Source organism: Apostichopus japonicus, chromosome 18 (genome assembly GCF_037975245.1).
Source record: "Apostichopus japonicus isolate 1M-3 chromosome 18, ASM3797524v1, whole genome shotgun sequence".
NCBI lineage: Eukaryota > Metazoa > Echinodermata > Holothuroidea > Aspidochirotida > Stichopodidae > Apostichopus > Apostichopus japonicus.
In genome coordinates, this window is record NC_092578.1 from 19,562,296 (window position 1) to 19,587,618 (window position 25,323).

Here is a 25,323-nt window from a genome sequence, read left to right on the forward strand (position 1 = left end):
CGATTGATTAGAAACGATTTTTATTTTGTAATTATATTGACGAATCGATTTGGTCTGGATTAAACTGCAAGACATGACCAGCAATAAAATTTACTAAGATAATTGATTTTCTTCTTCTTTTTAGTTAGTTATTTTGATTATTGTTGTTATATTTTCAACATTGTCATTCCTTTTCATTAGGTATAAAGTTTGATGATTATAAAATACCGTATGATAACCTCAAATAAACTTCACTGAGATATAACAAAAGAGATCGGCAAATCCTGACCGACATTTAGAGTTTACCGTCAAATTATTATTATTATAAGTTATTTTGTTGTTGTAAATGAGCACAGAGAGGTAATAATCATTGAGGAAAATGCAATTTTCTTTTTCGTAATGAATTTTTTTATTTCTATTGCTATATCACTGCCTTTGGGTTAGGATGACCTTTTTATTCAGTGTGCCTCCGAAATGTCTCCCTAAGTATTCACTTGATCGCAATCATTTTGATAATAAGAGGGGGAACTTTTCGGACCCATTTGAACGAAAGGTTATAGACAACAAAAAAACAGAATGCGTTACGACATGTGGTGTGTAGATACAGTGCCAGCTGCTTTGGGCGAAAATTGTTATTCAATAGCTTCTACTTTTTGTCTAATGTATGTCTAAAAACGGTGTGCCTTTTCAAATTAAGCTACGAGAAAGTCACTTCGTGCAACACAATATCAATATCATAAAACGTGAAATTCGGTTCTAAACAACAAGAAAGGAACATATTGACCGGGCGGCTTCACAAAATGTTATGTTTCGTTTATATTTCTTCAAACGAAACCAACTAATCATCATCTTCTTGATTGACTATGTTTTCACTTAGATACAAGTTTACGTAGACAAAATTTAGCAATGCGAAGTCTAAAATCCCTCAGCGTATGATCTGATTGTTTACACCGTTGTTTTGCTGGGAGTGCATGAGGGGAAATTCCGGGAAGGTGTAGCAGGCGGATCTTGGCCTCCCTTAGCCACTTTGAGGCACAAACAAATAATGTCAGAAAGAAGAAACACTCTTTCGTTTACAATGTATCTCAAAGCCCTTTAGAGGGTTTCAGGGGAGAAGAACCAGCAAGTTTGAAGCTTTTTCAGATATTTCTTGTTCTCTTCTTGGTCTCCTAAGAAAGATCATTTCACCAAAATGAAGTCAATATAATGACCACAAATGAGCTTTATATATATATATATATATATATATATATATATATATATATATATATATATATATATATATATATATATATATATATATATATATATATATATATATATATATACTGCTGTCTTATTAGGGAGTGATTGATTTACTTGAATACACATGACCTATATAATGATCACATAGTTAGAGTTTTCTTCTGTTAAGTATAAAAGTGTTGATTTTTTGCCCTTGCCAATCTGCATTCCATCAAGTTCACTATTCACCCAAAAGAAATTCCCCACTCATGACAATTTCAAAGTTTAACGAAAAGATGGCCAATGTCAGATAACTTAGCACCCCCTTCTTAAAGATCAACTATTTTAACTTTCACTTTGAAGCAAATATCTATCCCTATCACCGAATCTTGGGGATTCACACTTGGTTTTTCTTTCCATTACTTTTTTTTTTTTTTTGCGTTTTTGGTTATTGATCTTTCTCTTGTAATTAAATTGTGGACAAGGTCTCATACATTGATGTAGCAACTGATAACCCTTTGGTAACCTCATATAGTAATTTATCTCACGAAATAAGAGAAGTTTTGCGAACCACGATTTATGGGCCACAAGGGAGTATACCGTTCTCCCTTTATCTTAATTGATTTTTACGTATTTGAGTGATCTGTATACTGATGACTGTGATGTTTCAGCATTCCAGTCATGTTCAAATTAAACTTTTGATTTGTAACATTTCAATCCAAAGAGTGAAATACCACCATTTTTTTTTAGAGAGTTTTCAGTAATCATATTTTCGAGGAATTCATCCCTTCTTTGCATTCAGAGCGAGTTCTTTCAAATATTTGCCTTAAAGACTGACAACGTTCACTTGAAGTTAAAGAAATTAATTAACATGACGTCACACCCCAGACTAGTGAAATTCACCACATGAAAGAATTTTCTCATCATGATGAGGAGTATCACATTGCAAGGCTTGATAATCCTACAAACTGATATATAAAATATGTTTTTCGTGTTAGTTAAGTGTATACTCCAATTTAAACTATAGTAGTCCACATTGGCTATATTACAGTAACATTTCCCGCAGAGCATGGCCATATAGCCGGAGAACATCATCATAACTCGGGAACTATTTGGCGTTCCATAGAAAACGGGGTACAATGGTACCTTATAAAAGCTTTACGTGCAAGCAGTGTTTTCAATGATATCCTTGTCCATCTTCTCCTCCTCCTCCCTAATCACCCGTAGGACAAAATCCGTAAAGCAACTTAGGCATTTGAGTTTTGTTCGTTAATTTCCGTTTCGTTCTTCCGTCGCTTTAACAACCTCTCAACGCCTCTATCGATCCCTGGACCCACCTACATTTTGAAGGGTAATGATATGGAAATGATGAAGGGGTAAACGTTTAGTAAAGGGCAGAGACTGCTAAGACTGAGCGCATCGTCTCAGGTTCTAACCAAACCAGTTGAGGGAGGTTTAATTAGGAGATCTCTGATTTATCAGTCCCACCATCGTCCTGTATTAGAAAGGAGGCCAAACCACCCTTTCCCTTAATAATCATCAGTATTGACTCATGATTTTAAAACTTTAAATAAATAAATATCACTAATCTTAATCAACATTGCTATCCTTAGTAGAATGCTATCATTAAAATAAGGGTAATAGTAAGAATGCTATAATAATAACCAGAGTGGTAATATGAATGATATAATTATAACCAGAATGATAATAGGAATTATATCATTATAACCAGAGTGATATTAGGCGGAGTGATATAATAATAACCAGAATGATAATAGGAATGCTATCATTATAACCAGAGTGATATTAGGAATGCTATAATTATAACCAGAATGATAATGGGAATGCTACTTATAACCATAATGATAATATAGGAGTGTTATAATAACCAGATTGATAATATAGGAATGCTAGAATTATAGCCAGAATGATAATAGGAATGTTATAACTATACCAGAGTGATAATAGGAATGCTACAATTATAACCAGCGTGATAATAGGAAAGTACTCAAATTAAAGACACAAATAACGTCGTATTCATTGTTGAAAGTGCATTTCATATAACGTAACGATGATGAGGTAATTCACTTGACGTAGTGCATGCCACTTTTTTGAGTAAACGGAATTCGATTTTCCAATGTTTGTTCCTCTCCGCATTTTTTCCTTTTCTTTTATTAAGTGGAAAAGTATAAGATACCGCAAATATTGCGCGAAAGAAAAAATATATAAATAAATATTTAAAAGAAAGTCGCGGAGAGAGAAAAAAAAACCCATCGATGTCTACATGTGTCGTTAATAATAAACAATAAAATAGGATGGAAATGATCGATTGTAAGTAAACAAACTTAGAACATTTATTTAAGAGGCAACGTACTTTATACATGACGAAAATAGCCAAATTTGTGATTATTTTAAGAGCCGTTATGAAAGATAACACCTTATATGTGTAGTTAAGAAGAATAGTTACGCGACCGAAACGACAGGTAAATTATTCCAGTTCTGGTTCTTGACATCATGTAAGGCGAATTATTATTTTATATTAAGTTATATCGATCATGATAAATCAATTAAGCCTATATAGACCGTCTACACATATCACATTACTTAAAGGTGTACATTAAAGCAATATGTGGAATATATAAAATAATAATTAGTCTTTTTTACTATACACATTGAAGGTGTTAACTTTTCATATACGTATAAGACATGTAACACATATATAACACGTCTTAGACAGTGACAGTGAAAACTCATTATTTGTATTGTAGCCTTAATGAAATTTAGTACAATTGGTATTTTCCGTCAAAAAAAAAACGCAATAGAAAAGAATTTAAAGTGAAGAAAAGATCCCAGATCGTCAAAATAGGAATTACATACCTCTTAACATATGTTGTTTTTTAATAAATGATCTTATTTCTACGATATTGAGTAAATCTTGGAACAGCTCAGCATCGCCTCATTTTTGAAAAGATGTGTTTGGGGAATGACAGCAGAAAGATATAAACGAACAGGTGATGTACGCAACTGCTCCTCTTCAAGGAACACATTTCGGTCTGTCCTAAATATCTAATACATTGCTGCAGTTTTGTATTAGAATGAACTGTACCTCCGAAAGAACCTCAATGTTGTTTAATCTAACACCAAAAGATGACCCATTCTCGTTTTTTTCATTCTTAAAGACACCTAAACCGATGTAAGTGTATATATATATATATATATATATATATATATATATATATATATATATTGTAATTGCAGATAATATGTGATCCTTACGTGATGATAAGCCATTCGTTGCGCCAAACAGGTTTCATCAACATACACAATGGCCAATAAAGTAAATCACAAACCACGATTTCGATCGTTTTTTGAGTAACTTGAGCAACCGGGAAAGGTTATTATGTAAAAAGGTCTTAATTTAAAGTGCGCAAGTAAATATGATTTGATTATAAGACATACAGACGTATAACAACCACGTGGTCGTGGTTTTGTGGTTTGCACTTATCCAGCTTATATACTGTGTGACTGTTCAAACTGGACAAGTAATAAGCTCATATTTTACTATGACGAGAATTGTCGCTGTTATTTTAGGTAGGACTCACTCCCTCTGCAACATAGGAGAGTGGAAACTCATGCACGAGGTTTTTTGAACAGATCGAGTCAAATGACTTTCTGATACGACTGATGCTTTTCATAAGCTGACTTACAAACATTTTATGATGTGATTTTTCATTGGCAATGGAGAATCTAGTTTGGGTACTTTGCGAGCGAAAGAGTTGATAATTGTGCTTTTGGTCCGACTTTGGTTCTAAACGCCTCTTTTAGCAGTATGCAAACTGTCTGAACGTGTGGTAGAGCATTATTTATTCAACAAACTAACAAAATGGTTTCTGTTCAACTGTAATTTTTGGCGGGAAAGTTACGCTGTAATAGGCGCTTAATGTTTCGTTGTCCTTGAACGCTAGAAGTTAACGGCCATTTGCAAAAAAATGGTTCAATTCTACTAGAATTCAGCAGTTGGTTATAAAACAAGCCATCAGAACCCAGTATAACTTTGATAGTTAACACCTATGTCTACAGTATGTGCAGTATAAACTGAAACAATCTCAACATTAAATGAAGATAAATGGACAGTTGACTTGCGAGAAGTCGTTTGCCTTAATTAATTATGTCGTTGTTGTCTTTCGCTGAAATGTTGACTGTATTATCTCATGACGTTGTACCAATTACATGGAATTTCTTTTTGGGTTTCAAAGATATCAATATTCGACCACAGGAGGATCACATGATACTGCGTATCTGTTCCAAGACCATACCAGAGATAATAAACCATCGGATACGCCGACTCATTTTTCTTTAAGAGAATGTTTTGAATTGCGTCTTCTTTTACTTTCCTTTTCCGGTCATTTATTAGTATTTTTGGTTTCCATTAACAAAGTTTACGAGCACTTAACACATGATCGACATTGAGAATAACAAGAATAAAAAAACCTTCACTTTAACAACAATGATTGCAAAATACACTCTCTAGTATAATATACGGAAAGACAATCTAAACCCACTACAATACGTTACCAAGGTTACACTGAACTGTGACGTCATATAGGCTTTCGCGTTACGACCGTAAATGTCGTGTACACCCAGGACTTCTGGTTTCCATTTGGAAAAAGTAATTGGTAAGTTTATCTGCCACCACACTGAATATCCATATACAACATATCTGGTATCATTCCAACAGACATTATAAGGTTTAAGGTAGCTAATCACCTATGTTTACGTGAAACCACTTATGACGTGCTATGACGCCAACATCAAACAAGGTTTGCTTTCAAACTCTCTTTCTCCCTTTTACTTCACAAAAAAAAGTGAGGAGAAGTAATATACGCATGTTTATTAAATTTGTTTGTTTGTTTATTTTTATTAAGGAAGAAAGGAAGAACTTTGAGTAGTGTTATACCCTTTGCGAAAGAACTGGTTAACTGTGAAGTTTGCTACAAGTTACGAAGTTTCTGAGTATAGTCTTTCCAGGCTATTTTGTAATACCTATGAACGGCTTGCACAACCATTATGCACCTTTATATATATATATATATAAATATATATATATATATATATGTAACTTGTGCCAATGACGTAATGAAGAGCACTTGATATTTCACAAGAGTTCATCCTAAAACGTATCGGGCAAGTTGCGCCCCCGCATGGGATTTCTCGAACCGTAGCCCTGAAAAGGGACCGACACACAATTCTATATATACTTTGTCGTTGAACAGTCACCGCATCGCCTCAAGGTTTAATTTTGGCCATTTCGGCACTCCATAATAACTGTGCCATTCGTTTACTGTAAAGACGCAATGTCACGTATGCACCTTGGTCACAACGGCAAAAAGTGTTTTAATTGAAAAATGCAATTATTTCAACAATAAGATAAAAAACATGATCCTTTCGATTTCCTGGTAGGGACAGTGACATTGGAAACAGATTATCTACGACCGAGTACAATCGAGGTTGTGTGTAAACACTGGCAACCAGCAAGCTTCTCTTATCCTGAGGCTTCACAAGTTTGCAATTATAATCTCAAACCGTAGATTGCATCTTGCATTCTTAATTGAATTCAAATCTAATTTACTAAATGAACAAAATTCGAATTAAACCAGAAGTCTACCAACTTGGGTTCTTTTTGTTTTATTTGGTTTACTTTGGAAGAAAAGCTCCAGGATATTAAGTTTGACTAATGTAAAGTTGAAAAAAACACTTCCAACAAAGAAAAGTGATATCTTAATCGGTATTCGTAGGAAAGAGAGAGAGAGGTGGAGAGAAAGGTATAAAACTGGTAGCAAGCAACTTGATACCTACATCGCTTTGACCCTACATTTATCGCAACCTATTCCATGTAAACCATTTAAGTTTGTGTGTGTGTGTCTGTGGAACTAGTCACAATTTTGTTACCGGGGACGAATTAAGATTAATTCGAATGGAATTGGAACTTTTACAGCAAGATCTATTTCTTTGACGCAAGAATCTCGATTAAATAGCTGCTTAAAAGTACCAATAAAAATATAGAGAGTTTAAAGTTACAGCTGAGGTTTGTCAATCTTAACTATTTAGTTGAGACTCAACTTTCTCTAAACTAATTCTGTGATAAGCTGTTCCTCCGTCGTGCATTGCACATCGACCTACATTTCAACAAAGGAGAAGAGAGGAACAAAAAACACTAGATTTACGAAAACCATTAGACATAGAAACACACACACACGGCCAGAGGAACTGACGTAATGATCGGTGTGATAGACTCAAATGTCCAGTCACTTTAATGGACGATCCTCGGATGTATAAAGGATCATTTCTCAAAACAAACCAATACAAAGTTTTACTAAAGACTACACCAAGAACGATGACATGAGGCATTAATTTCAAAGGTTTGACAATGGAAAACTGTATTTGTGGGACACACAATGTTCTTTTTTCCATTTTTGGGGGGCGGGGAGGGGGGTGGGGGTGTAATCATCTGTTAATAACTAGAAATTTCCAGGATTTATCAAAGGAAGGTGTGTGGTCCTGGAGTCGTTGAAGCCGACTTTCGTGGAAGGGGGTCTTGAGGGAGGGGGGGGGGATGCCAGGTGTTACAGCGCAAAACTTCATGCAGCATTGATATGTAACTACGCGGTGTTGTTATTGTTACTAAATAGTCAACAATGGTTTACGAGTAATCTACATTCTAGAATTTAAGTTGGCAAAAGTCGAACACTAGAAATTCACATCAGAGCCATACATGTAGGGAAAAAAGACTTCATAGAACGTAGTAATTTTCTCAAGACAAAGATGAACAAAGCTGCTATAAAACAGCCTTTGTGATGTTTCCAGAAGTTAGATAACAGTAGTTAGTAGGTTGGCTAAGGTATTCATTTATTTATTTATTTTGTGGGGGGAGGGGGGAGGGTTCTTCAGCCTCTGTTTCTGTTATCTTTTGTCAGTGACCGCATTCTTGCACTTTTCTTGATCATTGAACTTTTAATTTGTCGGAGGATCGCCGTGGAACTGACAGGAGCAAATTACCATTAATTGCCTGTTTAAGTACAAATGTTCGATCGGCAAGGAAGTTCGAATCACGCTCATTGCCATTCAACTTCCACGAGTTTCATTACTGGCTTTTTCCTTATACCCTTAAAGGGGTATTCAGATGTCAAATTCACGAGTGACGCATTCACTTTGCCGCAGGACTTTCTGCATTACTGTACAGCATAGACGAAATCATTGTTCATCATGAGGTTTATAAATATTGGAATGTGACATTTATCTGAAATTCAATTTTAGATACCTCACAATCTCATATTTATAATATATCCTGCAGGGTATCACAAACTGGTACTTTATAAACCTCAATGTGGAGGTAAAAAAAAAAAAACCCGAACTGTTTGGCTGCCAAAAGAAAGGGAAAAAATATGTTCCCTCTTTGTCTATGCAAGTATTGCTCAGTTATTGATATGATTGTAAAAAATATGTATATAATATCAGCTATAAACGAAAGCAGAAATTAACAACCCCTGCAGGAGTTTATACGCGAGCGATAAAGTTTCCCCCGGGGTGGGGGGGGGGGAGTCCTGAGGCTTTCAGCATCGAAATATTCCCATGCTTGGGGACTTTTCTTGTGACGTAAGAGGAATCAGATGCCGCCATGATCTAATTTAACTATACCTTTTATTTGTATTTCTTTTTTTTATTTTCAAATAAAAAAAGAGGGTTACAAAATTTACAAGTTTCTTTCAGCAGGGGTAGAGCTTTTGATTTTCTCTTTCCAGTAATAGTTTCAATTATTATTTCTTTGATCTAAGGTAATGCAAAACTGATGTCGTCCATTTTTCTAAACATGGTTTGGAGTTTAAGAAAAAAATCCGATATTAAATGTGAATGGCAGTGACCAATCAAAATCTCAACGATTTGCTATGTTGTCATAGTTACTGTAATGTAGTTGAAGTACTCCTCGTGTTTTTGCCAAATTTCGTTTCGGAATGCAACAAAGCTCCCCCCCCCCCCCCAAGCCCACACACTGTCGTGATTGTAGAATGGCTCTTGTAGGTTGATTCTCGAAGCAGAAAGTAACATGAGATCATTTTCAGTTCGATAATGTTGTCAAGCAGATCTCTTGTTTGCTGTATATGTGTAGCCTATCAGAGTACATACACGTGGAATATATAAGTAGAGAGGAAATGTGGAAAGTTGAGGCAATTTTAGATCAATTTAGGCTTTCCAAGAGCAGCGTACAGTATTTTAGTTTTTACTGCTGAGCCTAGAAAGGCTTGACGAATATTTGTGGACTTTCATAGGAATATATCTACATGGTCATGACACCGGAAAATGTCAGAAATTAAGCTAAGCAATCAACTTCAGCCACCACAAAAAAAAAATCCTTTTAATAATTTCTCGAAGCTATAGGAATAAGCAGGATACTGTCATTTCTACATGTACAGAATTAGTCGGCGAGCCACGTGTAGTCAGGGGGCAATGGTGGTCCAGTTAACACCCATTCACCCTCATTCACTCCTTTATTGTTTCAAAGAAGTAAATAGATATTGACGTAATTGTAAATGCCATCTTTTATAGTGCCTTGGGAAATGTAGAATAAATATTGCATTCAGTGGTAAACATGACGGAAATTTCCCAACCCCAGTGCCAGAGGGGGTTGCATAGGGCGAGGGGTGAAAGGGTAGGCAATGTCATACTGACGTAGGTCTGCGTACAAACCTTTAACAAATTCCAAAATGTTTCAAAATATAATTTAATACTTAATATGAATATTTCAAGCCTATGCTTGAACAAAAATGGACTTACCATATAAACTAACCAATTCCTTTCAGAAGTTTTCGTCATATTAAAACGCCGGGGGAGGGGGGGGGGGGTTGCGGTGGGGGGGTCCTTGAAGACTTTGTGACTTCATTTGCTGAGAATATCCTGTAATTCCATTCATATTTTCATATAAAATTGGGCTGTATACATTTGTCCATCAAACGGGCGTGAAACCGTTTGCAATATTTACTTTGGTGCAAATGGGAGTTAGAGGATTCATGAAATTGTCACTTTGTATGAATCATGTGTACATTAAAACATAAAACACATCCGATCTTCAGCTGTGGTGACGTCACTCGTTTCAAACGTTTGACACTTCATAGTATCTTTGTTATTCCTATAAAATTTAAATATTCAAATATTAACTTTTTAAATATTGGCACAGAACTATTAAAGATAAAAATTTCGGGAATGCCAAAAGAAAGAAAGAGAAAAGTAGGAGTTCTTTATAGCCGGTATAGACACTTCAAAATTTGTGATGTATTTGTTGTCACGGACCAGGGAAGAAGTAAGTGTTTTCAAAAGGTACTGAGGGACAGAGGAAATGGCTTAAAGTTCATAAACCCTTTCGTTGAAAGAAGTACTTTGGCTTTCTGGTAATATGTTTCTGTGATAATTTTCTCGTCGATTCATTCTTAAACTATTTGAAATCTTATACCTGTTAAGTTCCTCTGTATAAGGAATTTCTGCATTTGAAGAATATTATTTCCCTCCGTAAATAAGTGAGTTAAATATTATAAAAGAAATACATAACATTCTCAGCTAAATTGATGTGATGACGTCATTTAGTCTGCTGTGGCCAGATGCCTTCAGAAAGTACTACCAAATTTGGAAAATTCATATCTTCGCCAAACTAAATGCTATTAGTGGTTTTAAAGTAAAGATGTAGCAAATATCTAGCATTTTGATGAGTGATCAACTTCATACACCAGAATATGCTATTAAAGAATGCAATATGTCACTCTGAATATAGACTCTTATGTTTGCTTCCTCGGTTTAGTTGATAATTTCCATTCATGAAAGAAATATTATATCAGTTTGGTTTGTTTTGTTATGTTATTGCTTTTTCTTTCTTGAAATAACAAATTCAATATATTTATGATATAACTTATTACGTGCAGTGTTTGGATTTTTCATTAATATTTCACCAGGAAAGTAAAAAAAAATCTATTTGTATATGTTAAAAGTCAAAAGGAACCTCTGTTTCCCCTTCCACTGTGAAAATGTGCCTTGCGCCAAAGTATCAATTTACCTAAACCATTTGCGTTTGTTTACAAAAAGAGCGGCATTTAATTAAATTAACAGCTCCTCTTTCGGGCCCGTGTTCCTTGTGACGAAATTAAATATGATAAAATAAAAGCTAAACAAACGCTGCCTCTGAAAAATCGATTGAGGAAGTTCAGAAGACAGGATGATGCCCGGCTAGGATTCAAAGAGAAAGTCTAAGAGACCACCCATCGCCTTTTGATTTTAGTTTTACGCAATTGCTCTCAGTAAGTGTATGTTGAATTTCATCATATATGTAGGTCAACCATATTTCGTTTGACGCACAACCGTTGACAAAAAAAATCATAAAACGTATGTATTTTTTTTATTTATATGGCATTCCTAATTTCTACATTCATTTTCATCTGAACATCGAACAAGAAAAAGTCTACCAGATAATTTGTTTTTGTCTGAGAGGGAACTAGTTACACTAAAATACTCTCAAGAATAATACAAACATATAAAACCAAGAAAGAATATATGAACCGTATTTATGTAAGTCAAATATATAAAACAGGTGTCCAAATCGATTCACTTCAAATAAATAATTTGTATTTTTTTCTGAATAAGTGGGGTGAAGTTCAGATCAAATGCTTATAAATAATGTGAAGGACGATATATATATATATATATATATATATATATATATATATATATATATATATATATATGGAGTTATAGGTTTCGTTCGACCAAATAGCTTTGAAGTTATAGTTTAAAGGGATACATACAAGTACGTACGTACCTCACTTACAAACCTTTTCCGAAGAGAGTCTTCCTCACTATGCAAGTGCCACTTTTAGTTGTTAGATTTGTTAATGGAACATGACATGAAGAGCAGGTCTAAACATGATATTGTTTCCCTTACTTTGATTACGTAATTATCCGCGTAACATTGATAGTATTGTCCAATCCAGCGATTTAATTCGGCCCGTGAGTTTAATGTTTTCATGGGGTGTTAGTTAAGAGTTTGTATTTGAAGGAGAAGCGTAACAACATGCATACAGTTTACATTAACAGCTTTCTTGCAATGAGTTAATTAACCGGTATTTTAATAAAACCCATTTCAATATCAAGTAACATGTGAAGGAAACATTCTCTGAAAGACGGTGATATAGTCTACGTAATTATAAAGAGTTCAAATAAAACTAAATAAAATGCAAATAATAATTTAAAACCCTCCACTATATTTTTCATCATCATTATTTATCATTCCCTTACAATTCGCAAGGTCTATATGCCTGCAAGCATAATATTATGTTATGGCCAATACTTGTGGTTTGTTAGTTTCCGGTTACTGCTTGCCCGATGAATATTCTATCAATGCATGGACATCTTGTTGGCGATATTTCCATATTGCTGACTATATACATGTAGCATTAAACTTTCACGAATCGAGCCTATAATGTATGCAAGATATTTGTGTGACGTACGACTGCCCTTTCCAATTGCTGAGTGTAGGAGTCTTCGCAGATTACTTGGAGTTTTGCCGGATATGATGATGAGCTAAGTTAACAACTAGTTTATAGTTATGATTAATCAGTACCAAATGTACGTTAATGTCATACAAGATGTGGTAAACCCTTGAGAAAAGTCAGTTACTTCTCACGAAAACTAAGCAAGCCAGGCATCGACAGTGAACCCGTCAAAACCCGTCAAACAATTTCATGGTTGATTCAACTACCATGTGAATCAGTCGAACGTTTGTTATTTCCGTTAAAGGAGAAGCACAACAAACAGTCTTCATTACTTTATGCAGGCCCGTTAGCAAGCGAGTGGCGGCGGGGAGGGGGAGGGGGAGGGGGAGGGGGGGGGGGGGGTACGGTTGCGTCTCTCCTTCCCTTACCCCAGTTTTCAAAGGTCCACATTTTTCTTTCGGAAAGAAATGTTATAGGAATAACTGTTTTAAGGTGAATCTTGTTTATGGAGTTCATTTGTTTTTATGGACAGGCAAATCGACAGGTTTGACAAGTAGGAAAGCAAAGAAAACATCAATTACTTCCCAAACGGGGCTACGTGTTGCTTTAAAGTTGTTCTGTGAGATTTTCATTATACAGAACACCATCGCACTCCCTAAAGATGATATATATGTAGGCATTCTCCTTTAACTATATACATGCTGACGGGTAACCAGTTGACGGAGTTGGCTAAATTATATATCTGTCTTTTGCTTTCTTTGGGTAAGTCGAGAACCCTCATAACCCTTGCATGAAATACTTCCATGAGTAACATATGTGAAATCTGATGGACATCTGTATACGGTTTTGCACTTGTTTGTATCTTGAAACTTGTAGCAAGTGCGTCAACATATATATACCAAACATTTCCATACACTTAGTATCTCAAGAGAGATTACACTTCAACGAAATAGTAGCATTCCACTTTACGTTTTAGATTTCAACAATCACTTGTTAATTTCCTTGATAAATTAAGCAATCGGGTGTTAAAACTTTACGAAGAAGTTCTTATTTTTTTTTTTGGCTTTTTTTGTTTTTGTACCATAATTGACACAGATAATTATAGAACAACTATACAGAACTTTTTAGCCTAAATAAGATTTATTCAGTTTTATCCTCTGGAGACTACTTGAGAATCCACGGAATCCTCGAATAATGTAGGAAGATTAATAAACCAGTTCGACCCTTCAGTCACTTCTTCATTAAAGCAAGAAACTTGTTAGAGCTGATAAAGCTTCATGCAGTATCACACTCTATAAACATGAGTTCACGCACGCATTGTGACATAATACGTATCAACGAAAAACATAACCCTAAATATACCAATTTATTACCAAAATTATTCAGCACGAGAAGGAAAATGCAAGAAAGTTGTGGCTTGAGAAAGTTACAGTATAAAGTTACCACATTAAAAATCTTTACTGCAGAAGCTTTATACTTGACGTAAGTAAAAGACATGCAAATGTGTTGCTGGTTACATTAAATATGATAGTATAATTGTATCAGACAAACATTAATGACATAAGTAATCCAAATATCAATCATTGCTTTCTGCTTTATGGGCATTTATTTAATAACTTCTCACGCTTTATTTGCGGACACCCCTAACTTACATGGACACTGATTGTATGTATAACTCCAACTGGGTAGAAATAACAAAAGACTACTTAACTGGTTTTTAAATGATTTTAAGCAATATTTTCGTTAACACTGTCGTGAATAATAAGTACATTGCAATATTCCTCGCTTAACAGAAAATCTCAGAAACACATTTCTGCTGTTTGTTTCATTTTCAAAATCAAAACATGTTTTCTCTAGTCATTTGTAAACAAACGTGTTGAAACCAGAAAAGGAAAATATATATTTCTCAATCTTTTACTGATAATGTTACTTGAGCGAAGAGTGGAAAACTATAGCAGTAGAAAATGAAACTGAAAAATGGAAAAGGTTAGAAAAAAGGAAAAGAGAAAGAAAGCCAAAAATAAAGTGAGCATATTTCAACGTACCTGGAGGTATTCGTAACAATATCCGTTCGTTTGTATGAGTGCTATCTAGTGATTGAATCCCCCAAACCTCCACGCTCGCTTGGTTTTCTGGTAGAGTTTTGCGATAGATTTAAGTCTTCGTTCCTCAGCTCCTGAGCCTGATATAAGCGACTGTTTGACAGATACCACGCCCCGTCTGTTTAAATTAAAATAAAATAAAATAGTTCTTGTGAATGGAATAGCTCAACCAATCAGATGCGACATCGCATGCAAATGGACAGACGAACGATATTGGTGATGAAGATAGCCTATCAAAAGGCCTATCAAAGGGAACTGTAGAATGCACTTTTCTTTGGTGGGGTGTATGGTGAGAGGGAGGTTGGATGTATACGTAGGATAAAGTATTATATTCGCAGGTTATTTGCAACCATCTGTGAAGGATATCTTCATGACTTATTTATCTTCCTCCTCATAGGTTAACATCTGAGGGTTGATGTAAGAGTATAGGGTTTTGTGGGGTTAAGCTCAATCTGCAGTTTGGCTGAGATCATGTGAAGTATCTGGTCACATGCATGTACAGTACAAAGAGTAAATGGCTCACCGGGTCATCCGAGGTCATGTATAAGGGACTCGTATAATACATCGTCATGGCCAAACGGTTGCAAGCTCGATGTAAAGGGACTTGGGTTAAGAGCCGTATGATTAAATTGTTTGTTATTGGTCAGGCTCTATCGTGGATGACGATTCTTAAAACGTAGCCTAGTCAATTTTTAGAATATGTAGCGCGCCATGATTTTATAGTGTACATGCAGAGCTCCATGATATCATAGTTTGTATGTATAGCGCTCCAATATATTATAGTTTGTATGTAGCGCTCCATGATATTCTAGTTTGTATGTAGGGCTCCATGATATTATAGTTTGTATGTAGCCGCTCCATTATATTATAGTTTGTATGTAGGGCTCCATGATTTCATAGTTTGTATGTAGCCGCTCCATTATATTGATGTAGGGCTCCATGATATTATAGTTTGTATGTAGGGCTCCATGATACTGTATTTTGTACAGTATGTAGCGCTCCGTGATAATATAGTTTGCATGCAGCGCGCCATAATTTAGTTTGTATGTAGGGCTCCATGCATGATGATATAGTTTGTATGTAGGGCTCCATGATATTATAGTTTGTATGTAGGGCTCCATGATACTATATTTTGTACAGTATGTAGCGCTCCGTGATAATATAGTTTGCATGCAGCGCGCCATAATTTAGTTTGTATGTAGGGCTCCATGATGTTATAGTTTGTATGTAGGGCTCCATTATATTATAGTTTGTATGTAGGGCTCCATGATATTATAGTTTGTATGTAGGGCTCCATGATATTATAGTTTGTATGTAGGGCTCCATGATGTTATAGTTTGTATGTAGGGCTCCATGATATTATAGTTGAAATACTTGCTGATTGAATTCTTTGCAATTATTTTTATTTAGTTTCCTTCAAAATCTTTAATTGCGTCACCAGTCAGCCATTTTCATTGTTGATCCTGGTTCGGTGTAATTCTATCGCATGAACAGATACTTTCATCATATGGCAGCCATTTCCCCCATTTTATTTATACATTCAAATGCATTGAAAGGCAGCATTTGCAAAACTTATCTCTATTATTTGTGACTCAGTGATGTCATCTTTAGACTTGCCTAAGTACTCCCTAGTGTATGAAATGAATATTGAAACTGTATCTATCAAATTGTGTAAGATAACTGGCCAGTTAAAGGAAGTTATTCTGAACAAATATCTCTATCGCATATATAGACTAATAACGGTTAGGCTTACCTTTCCTTCCACAATTATTGCTCATTTCTAACCAAAGACAAAATTAAAAAGAATAATATTAATTAGTGTACAAAATGCGTTTCTGAAATGTTCTTGGTAATCTATCCTAAAGGGATATCGAACTTGACGCATTAAACATTCATAAAAGGGCTACCAATTCGTGACAAAGTTGTCAAAGATAAAATTGAAATTACGACTTATGTCTATTTTTCATGCAATGTGTGTTATGAATGGACATATTAATAATGGATTAATTCTTCGTAAATGACTAATCACTGGGCTTGTTTGTCTCTCTTTAATATTTCAAAAGAAGTATTTTAGGGTTTATAAAGTATGCGTGATCGCGTGCTTATATCATGAGTGTCATTAAAATGACATTCTTCAAGATAATATCTAAGCACGCAAATTACCAATTCTATTTTCGCATTGCCTTGATATATTTGTGTATTAATAATATACAATAGAATGTGCATATTTCTATTTCCGTTGTATGTTCATTTTTGAAACACGTAAAAGTTGCTAGAAAATGATTGCTATTCCCTATGTATGGATGTATGTGTGGGTGTGTATGTGGGTGTGCTTGTATGTCTGTATAATATATATATATATATATATATATATATATATATATATGTATATATATATATATGTATATATATATATATATGTATATATATATATATATGTATATATATATATATATATATGTATATATATATATATATATATATATATATATATATATATATATATATATATATATATATTCACAATTGACAATCCTTCCAGCGGTATATTTAATATGTATAAATAGAGCCTGCCAATAGCTATAGCGAGGTTAATGAAATATCATTATTATTTGTCCTCATTCATCTTCTGAAGTAGGCCTAAGCCATTTTTCAATATCACCGCGGTATTCTTTGACAAGAGAATTTGTCAATTTATGTACGTTTAAATGCTTGTAGTGACACAATGCTGAAAATTTGTATGGTTTGAGTTTTCCTTTCCGTGTTATCCTTTAAATTTATAGAAAGTTAATTGTTCGTATTTTATTCATGTGTTACTTTCACGTGATAAAGATGTGTCTATAAACGTGTGAGAATTTTGAATTTCTAATTATAGCATCAACTCAGTTTAATTTTTTTTTTCTATTGTAGTGATAAGCGCTGGATCGAGATATTTGTTAACATGACCAAGAATTAGTTAAAAGTTAATATTAGATCATGTTGTCAAACTACACGATACCCGTATTTTAATTTCCTTGTAGTCTGAGCATTACATACCGGTATATATCGATATATCGACATATGGTGTCCAAACAAGAAAGGGGTCTCCGCGAAGAGGCATGTATTAATTGTGCACGTAATATTGATGTGTTATGTATAATAAATGTTTATGTTTTACTTTTAAAAGCTATCAATATCAAACATTTCAGACTTTTTTTTTAAAGGAACAAACGAAACAAAGTGCTTTGTATAAGAACAACCAATTATCACGTAATAACAGGAAATAAATTAAGATTTAAGGCATCCGCAAAATCCATCTATGTTATTAATTCTCGTAACGAGATATAATTATTATGACATCGCTTCCTCATCAATTTTTTTTTAAACTCTTATATAAAACAATCGTGCTCTGTTTTCGTTTATTCCTCTTAATTGCGGAAGCTGTAGAATACCTAGGTGTGCTTCAAAGACGCACGTCGACAATATCTGCGTAGTTACCAAACAGCTCCCTCAATATATTCATGTGAGTACCAAAGCTTTGAGTCATTTCACTGTTAATTTATTTGTCACTTTCAACTGAACATTCTTAAAGCAGCTTTCTTACACAAATTTTCAAACTATAAAATAAAAGCCGGATTTCTTTTTTATTCATTTATTTTTTCAATTTGTTGTGAAGGTTTTTTGCCGTGACTTATAAATGATATGCAAATTAGTTGTCTGGACGAAGAAATGTTGACAATTGAATAGAATTCATTCATCATTCGCTCATCAAAGTTCTCTTGGTGGAAGAAACACGTATTAGATGAGTTTCTTAGCTTAATAAATAGCAGCCTTATTTTGTGTAATACACTTGGTAGCTTTGGTAAAATTGTTGCTCAATTGTTAATTATATAGTTTGGTAAAGTCTTCGACACTTTGCATTGATACTAAAAATGTCATAAAAATGTGGATCTACACAACTTAAATACATAGGTATATAGTAATCTGCACATGTTTTCATGGGTGGGAGAGGAGGGGGTGGCATGGATCACCCCCTCCTCCCATCCCGTCTCATATAGACATCGCTCATGTAAAAACGAAGAAACGGATCTCTCGAAAAGTTGAATATTTCTGATTGGCCTTTTAAGATGTCATTTTAATAGTTGAAAACCTTTCCCGGAGAGATTAAAAGTTGCTAATTTGATTTAGAAGTTTAATGTCAGACTGCATAACCAATTGCCAAGGTACATACCACAATCTAGGATTTTCAAGAGATGAAGTTCACTTAATTATATGTTTCCCATGAACAGCTTTCTGGTGAAAGTAAACAGTCTTGTTAATGAAAACAAGTGCAGAATTAGCTCATGTTAAAATGTTTAATGACCGCCGACCCCAGGGCTGTAGCCGCACCTGACCCTTTGTTTTTGTGTTTGCTTTGTTTAAGAAAAAACATTAGATCTAGGCCTTTCCATATCTATAAAATGAAGAAAACAACTATTTTAAATGTTTCATACGATAATCTGAACTAATAATAACAGCTAGGATTATCTCTAATATCATTAAATTATTGAATTATCATTAAAATGGAATTTAAATTGGTATGAATTTCAGATGAATTAATGACATGATTAGTTTGTTTTTACTATCCACGTCAATGTGATATTCAGAAATCAATAACTGCATAAAATTCCAACTACTGAGTGCGTTAGTATGACAGCATGGCATTCGTTTTGCATGGCGGCATAGAGAAATTATATCTTGCTTTTAATAATTCACTAATTTAAAGAAAGAAAAAACAATTGAAAACCACGAAAAACCTGCCAAATGGATTCCACAGATACATTATCAAATGCCTAATAGACATTCCAGTATTTGTCGTAAACGTTTATGTCAGCAAAGCCTGAATCTGTCAAAATGGACAGAAAATGTAATTTTTACAGGTTTCAAGGCTAAGTATACTATCGTATAAGTTTTAATATCATTTTTAATGGGATCTACATTCACGATGACACATGTATTAGCCAGTAACAAATTAGAATATAACAAAGATGGTAATATATGATAAGAACATATTGATATCTTATTTTCATATCTTATCGCATAGCCGCAGGGTTAGTAATATGAGAATGAAGTAAAAAAGAAATGATATATATCTCAAAAACTGGGTCTTGTGGAATATATCACACAAATTGCCTTTTTGCCGTTATGTTTATCTGGGGGCGTTTGTTAGAAATAAAAAACATAAAACCATATAATTTTGCCTCTGTTGTGAGGAATATATCTAAATGAACATCCTGTTGAGAGTAATACTTTGATAACAGGGTTAATGAATTAGTTCAGAGCATGAGGTCAATGGACACATAAATGGACAACGAATGGACGGGGGGGGGGGTGAGGGAGGGGGTAGGTGTTACTACGATTCGGTTCAAATGCGGGAAAAAGCAGTAAAGTTAAATTATTCGAATTTGCTATTTCAATGTGCATTGAAACTAATTGTGAACATCAACAGGATCGACTCAGGACCGTAACTGCATCAATTTTGGGTAGGGAGGGGCGGGGGGGGGGTCAACAAATTCACAAGGCGGGCACCGAAAACTTAAGATGTTGTACTTGATGAGTTGATGATTTTTTTCACAGTAGCGTGCATGAGAAAAAATAAGGCCCTCTACCTTTGACCTGGCTGCGGGCCTGGAGCGATGGAATTTTCTTCATCGAATGGAATTATTATTAACGAACTAATTAACGTCCACTCTAAAATCCAAAATCTGAAACAGTTGTCTTAACATTGCATTTGAGCAATGGGACTGTGAAACAACATTTTGGACAACCCACAATATTACCTGAAACCTTCCAACGATATGAATCCCATGCACCTTCTGTATCACAAATAATGTACCTATAACCAAAGGGGCACTTGTTAATTAAACAAACGGCACATTTTAATAACAAAGAACACAGCAAAATTTCCTATATTAACGCTCAGAATTGGTGAACAGGGTATTTTGCATTCTCAAAACAAAGCCATTGTAACTTATTAAAAGAGGGTACCCTCCAGATTTTTTTCACAAATGTGTTGGGAACTTGACACACCGGTTAGTCATTTTCGCGGAAATAACATAAAAAACTCGACCATGCAAAACATAAGACATGTAGCCTCAATTAACATATTTTTTCAAGGCGCGTTACAGATTAGTCTTTTGGTCAAGGGCAAATGATGTTGGATGCCATCCATGGGTGCCCCATTGTAGATATCAAACTAAAGATCATTTCTTGATGGAGTTAGTGGTAAAGCAGCAACTATTAATACCATGACACTTGTCTGATGAAACAATGGCTTAATATTGACATTAATACCTAGAATGAGGGAATTACGCCATCATCGATCTGTAACCTTAACATGAGGCATATACCAGACCGTCTCTTACATAGTAAAAGGGAATAACCGGAGTAGCTTGAGAAACAATACTACCACTCAAATGTTCCCTCTTTGTTCAACTTTGAAATAACAAGTTTGCCTTAGAAAAGTTCCTTTAAGAAGTCTATGGAATAGAAACGAATAAGGGATTTGGAATAAGTGTTTAGAATGGCTTTACTTGGGCACAAACCGTCCTCAGTACACATAAAAGAACTACATTTTGTTAAAAGTTAAAATTGTATTTTATATTCATCTTCGAAACATGCGAACACTACGTTATTATTTATTTCATAGAATGTCAAAAGACACTGACATTTCATGGTTTTATTTTTAGCTAAAAGTTCACATAATACAGTACTTCATGTATAAAAGTCACATTATCCACAGAAATTCTATGAGTAAAATCTTGTTTGAAACGCGATACTAAATTTGTTATAAATACGATTTTTTTGTTATCTTGAAAATGGGCTCGCTTAATGACTATATAGCTTTGTCGTACACGTTCTTCACGACATGCACGCATGTATCACAATATATGTCATCGCTGGGTGATGTACGAGCAATATCACATGTTATCATCAACTTCATATAAACATTGATGTCACAGATATTGGTATAGGTAGGTCTATAGATATTAGACATTTATATCAGAAATATTAAAGGGCGGCTTACATATAAATATATATATATATATTTACTCCAAAAGAAAATACTACTAGAGAAAACCAGAGAAATAAGATATGACTCATAATTGACAAATAAGGAGTAAAGTTTTAGAAAATATATTGGAATTTTCGGTCATTTTGTACTTTTCATTCGACTGCCAAGTATTGCTGACGAAGGTCCCAGGGGGACCGAAAATTCCAATATATTTTCTAAAACTTTACTCCTTATTTGTCAGTTATGAGTCAAATCTTATTTCTCTGGTTTTCTCTAATAATATATATCTATATATTTATATACACAATGGCTTAAATGTTTGTGTATAGCCGGAACTAGGTCTGAAACAGGACATGTTTCTTAAATACAATTGCAACTGTATTCCAGATCAGTAACGGTTGTACCTATCAGTAAGACGTTACGTAACGCCTCCAATCACTTCTGATGCTGTTATAGTTTTGCCTATTATTGCCAGCATTGTTGAATGAGGTTATCGTTATTGCTCGCACGCGTATCATTATGCCACTGCAGGGGTGTTTACACTGAGGGGCGTTTACACTGAGGGGCGTTTACACTGAGGGGCGTTTACACTGAGGGGCATTTTGCAGCTCCCTGGGATCGGAATTAAGCTAGACAAGATACTTATTAGGAAGGGTGGAGGGGGGTGGAGGGGGAACATATAATCGTCCGCCAGAGAGTTTACCGTACATATGCATAGATCTATGCACAGTCAGCTGACGATAACAGGCCAATCAGATTCGAGATTTTTGTAACAAGTATGAAAGAAAATAGGTTTTTCAAGATTTTTCTTAGGTGTTTGTTGAATTTGTTCTTCACATAGGTCTCTGTCACATAAGCTGAAGAGAATGGTTGAGCCTGTGTTCCCTTTAATTCTTTGTATGAATGATCAATTTCTGACCTTTCACTTTAGTCCGTGCTTATTATCCAGTCTGACATATTGAACATCCGTCCATACAAAGATCATATTTCATCTTGTGTTTGTAAACATGACGAGACCAATAAAACTACTCTGTCAATCATGATTTGATGTTCAATGGATCTTGAAAAATGAAGAGAAAAAAAATGAATGAAGGTTTTATCTACTTTAGTTCGTAAACCGTACATCAGTGAGATTTCAGAGCAATTTGCAACAAGTATGATTTCATTCAAAATTTGTTAATGATGTTTAACATTGCTAAACGTTTGAGGTTTTAGCAACAAAGAAAAGAGGTTTTCGTAACATTCAGATCAACCACAGACATTGAGTATTGTTGCATTATAAACAATTAAACATATTTGTGTTGACAAATGCTTCTATGGGTTTAAGTTAGGCTTGACGAGGGGCGGGCGTGGGGACGATGAGAGATACAGACGCGGGGACCATAGTTAATTAAGAGGCCCGGAAAATATGGAGGGACCCTGGGATGATAGAATTTTTCAAAATATACTATAAAAATATGAAGAGTGCAACCGTGGACCCAGTGGCATAATTGCTTTTTTAGGTATTTATGATAAAAAATAACTCTTTTCGTGCTTATTTCGCTGTTTAATCGTCAATAATGAGGTCATTCTGCTGACTTCTGAACTCTTTAAATCTTTTCTCTCCCACCTTCCGCCAACCCACCCACCCACCCTCCCCCACCCACCCTCCCCACCCACCCACCCCCACTCCTTCAATTTCGAAATCTCACCTGCTTTGTAACGCTATATACTGACTACAATGTGTTCATTTCAACACGTATTTGTAGGTAAACGTTCATTGTACAAACTGTGAGTAAACAAAGTAAGAACTTAAGACGACTGCATTTCACTTCGGCTCAAGTTTACAACGGGACAAGCATAACTATGTCCTATAGCTATAGCCAATAGAGACTAAATTACATATTTATCACGATGATTAGGAATTTTTCAATTATTTGAAAATAATTTCAATGACAGGTTCTTTAACTTCATATCTTTCTTCTCTTCTCTAATCGATGACAAATCTCATTGACATTCCTTTGTATATCTTCTGACAGAGGACCGCAATTAGTCCTTGGGAATAAGACGAAAAAAACAACTCTTAAAATAATCCTCAATAATAAGTCGGAAATGGGAAAAAATACTCCTACTGCAGTGTTTTGAGCAAAATATTAGGGAGAAACAAAAGGAGAAAATAAAGATTAATAATATATTTCGAGAAATTTCATCTCTCATCTTTATTATTATTTACTCACGTGTAATGAAAGAAGAAGGACTGACGTCATTATAGGTTGCTTTCTTTAAACTGACTTAGACAACCTTATAAGTTAATATCGGTGAGGTTGACTTTTGTCTATTCATTTCAACAATGGTTTATATCATGATTCGTTCGTTCTTTAGACGAATACACTTTTATTCCTCACAAGTCTGTGCGACTCAGCCTAACACTAAAGTACACCGGGAAAGCCCACTTCCCTTGCCCTGTTTCCGTCCTCTGTATCATGGGAGGAAGTCCCATGCCCCAAAGAGCAGCGGCAGATTCTCAGGATAGTGAGATCGTACACTAGGACAATATGAGGAATCATTGTAACACTATAGAGGCTAAAAAGTCCAGTTTTGAACTCCTGGGTTCGAATCCTATGGATTTTCATTTTTCAATTTTCTAGTTTTTCAACACATGAACGTTTCAAATAGATTTCTGTATGTTACACGAATTGTCCACTTATAACCCGTTAAATGAAGCTAAATTGATTCCTATATTAAAACTGAACCTAATTCGTATAATAGTACAGTACGGTTTGTCTTTGTTTGACTTCTTAATATTGAAATAACATATTCCAAAAGAACTATTAGTTTGTTTTCCTCTCATTTTAACTATCGATTATTTCTAGAAATATAAAGTATCATTTCACCGTCTGAAGTTTAACTTTTATATTCACCTTCAATATACATCTTTTCCTTATCCATTGACAAAATTTATTTTTCTTTTAATATAAGTTTTTTTTTTGTTCTTTCTCTTGATTTCTCTAAAGCTTCCTTCTCTCCACGAACGTGACCCAATCCTCATAGCTACATCGATACGGCGTGTACTTTCACTCGTTTCTGCCAATGAACTAGACGTTATTAACGAAAGATACCATTTATTGTATAACTGACTATTGTCTGGTATTATTGATTCATTCGCTGTAAAACACAGTCAATTTGCTCACAACCGAAGAATTCGGGACATTGGGTGAACACCATCTGTCTTTCTTCTCATCATTGACCCGCCCTTCAACCCTCTTTAAAATAAAACGTTTATTATATTTTTTCTTCTTAATCTCCCATTTTATACCATTTCTTTACATACTTTGCGGATAAGCTTTATGGTGACGTAGGAATTTTAGCATATTGAGTTCCAACACTGAAGTTTATCTGTCAGTCAGTAGTACGATCGTGTGTTTTCTGTAATGGTAAAAACATTAAAAACAAATAATAATAAAACAAATACAATACT

At 34.6% G+C, this 25,323-nt stretch overlaps 2 long non-coding RNA genes across 3 annotated transcripts in view; one reads left to right on the forward strand and one right to left on the reverse strand.

The window, feature by feature from the left end:
* LOC139959037 (uncharacterized) overlaps nt 1–14,938 on the reverse strand; it is a 33,077-nt gene extending 18,139 nt beyond the window's left edge. Inside the window, exon 1 of the long non-coding RNA XR_011789947.1 lies at nt 14,777–14,938. This is a non-coding gene — a long non-coding RNA (uncharacterized lncRNA). The remainder of the gene's footprint in view (nt 1–14,776) is intronic.
* On the forward strand, nt 5,805–25,075 carry LOC139959040 (uncharacterized). Of its 2 annotated transcripts, none has more exons than XR_011789952.1 (3): nt 5,805–6,023; nt 18,254–18,335; nt 24,860–25,075. It is a non-coding gene; the product is annotated as an uncharacterized lncRNA (long non-coding RNA). The 2 variants fall into 2 exon arrangements; XR_011789951.1 differs by having other exon boundaries at nt 5,806–6,023; nt 18,260–18,335.
* Nucleotides 25,076–25,323: the final 248 nt, after the last annotated feature.